The sequence below is a fragment of the Orycteropus afer genome, unplaced genomic scaffold (assembly GCF_000298275.1).
Source record: "Orycteropus afer afer isolate SDZICR_OR568_19922 unplaced genomic scaffold, OryAfe1.0 scaffold00531, whole genome shotgun sequence".
In the NCBI taxonomy this organism is placed as follows: Eukaryota; Metazoa; Chordata; class Mammalia; order Tubulidentata; family Orycteropodidae; genus Orycteropus; species Orycteropus afer.
The window spans coordinates 241,689-243,663 of record NW_006922118.1 but is presented as its reverse complement, the minus strand read 5'-3'; positions in this window follow the sequence as shown (position 1 = coordinate 243,663).

Here is a 1,975-nt window from a genome sequence, read left to right as displayed (position 1 = left end):
CTGGTGGCATAGTGCCTAAGGCACTTGACTGCTAACCAGAAGGCTGGCGGTTCAAACCCACCAGCTACTCCATGGAAGGAAGGTTGGGCAATCTATTTCCATAGTGATACTGCCTAGGAAACCCCAGGAGGTGTCACTATGCGTTGGAACTGACTCAATGACAGTGAGTTTGGTGTCTGTTTTTCCACCCAAGTTCGTATGTGTCTCTGTCTAGATCTACTCTCCTATCTCCTCCCAGCCCTGGTAACCATCAAAGCATCTTTCCTTTTCCTGTATGTGAACTTCTTCCTGACTTGTACAGCTATGGTCTCCTACAGCGTCCATGCATGTCTGATTGACTCACTTCACTCCCCGTCTGTGGCCTCTGGCTTCCCCGGGGGGATGCGATGGTTCACAGACCAGGCTTATGGGATTCCAACAGTCCTGGGAGTTTCAAACAGCGGAACATTCCAGCCGAAGATTCGAGTCCCCCGGCCCCCAGAGGTGCCTCGGAAGAAAGACCTGAGCATTTCTTTCTGCAAAGTCAGCCACTGAAAACCCCGTGGAGCTCTGTGCTCCTGTGCCACACGTGGGGTCACCGTGAGCCACAGTCCACAAGGGCGACTGGTAACCCGGTCCTGGGGCCCGGGAAGGAACACGGGGCTGAAACAGAATCAGTGTCCAGTTACAGGGCAGGGAGTCCACTCCTCAGGATGGAGAAGTGGGCAGGGAGAAGGCAGGAAGTGGACAGAGAGGGTGGGGGAGACATGCAGGGCGGCCGGGAGGGCACCAGAGGGACAAGCGTGTGGGAGCAGGACAGACAGAGGTGGTGAGCGGCCTAGCGTGTCTGGAGCTGTTGCAAGAAGTCCTTTGTTTCTGGGCCCACCCCTGAGGTTTCTGAGTGTCCCTTCATTCCTGCATTCTCTGCATGGCAGATGCATTCCCTGTCCGCAAACTCGTCCCCCCCAGGTCCCCCGTGAGTCGGTTCTGGAAGCCAGGCCCCCAGGTGGGAGCTGAAGGTTTGCAGGAAGGAGCTACTAGCCTTCTCTGGGCTCCATGAGCCCATCCTCCTCTCTCCCTCGCTGCAACTTCCGGTCTCTTTTCTCCCGGACAGCGGCTGTTGACCAGACTCGGGCTGATCGGAGGGTGGTCCGCCAGCTCGGTGGAAGAGGGCCTTCGGAGCCACCCCGCCTCTTCGGCAGGCAGGAAACTGAAACGCCTTCTGCAGTTCAGCTGTTGTGGGAGGGAATGGTGAGGCTGCATTTCCCTCCCACGTGTGCGCTGAGCCGCCCAACGGCTGGGCCCGACCCGGGGGGCCTCTGCCTTCTTCTGGGACATACTATATTTCTCTTCTGAAATTATGAACACATGTTTCCAGAACTGGGAGTCTCCTCGTGCTAGACTTGGTGGCTTTGGGAAAAAAAAAAAAGAAGAAAGCTACCTTTGGGCCCCTGACCATGCCATGGAATGTGAAATGTCTACCCTTATTTATTGCTTGCGTGCCTGGCTCTTTTCTGATCTTTCTGGACAGATAAAAGACTTGGATATCATCCTTCAGCCTGGGAAGTATAATCCCCTAGCTTCTTGGAAAACTGAAAGTCTGGATATGAGTCGTGGGAGAAAGAAGGGCTGTGTGTGCACAGGGAGACAGCTCAGGGGGCAGGAGTGCATGGAGGGATGGACACAGGGAAGAGGTGACTATGGGGAGGAAGTGGGAGGGGAGCTGTTGCATTGTGGGAAATTGCAGTCAATGTCATGAGACAAAGTATAAGTGAACCGCTGTATGGAAAGTGAATTTGCTCTGTAAACCTTCACCCAAATCACAATAATAATAATAATAATAATAAATGAAAGTCTGGATGTGCGTAAAAAAAAAGCACAAAAACCAGTTGCTGTTGACCTCATTCCAGCCCTGTGAGGTAGAGGAGAAGCGGGCCCCTCCGGGTTTTTAGGGGCTATTTTTTTTTTTTTCGGAAGGAGCTCACCAGGGCTTTCT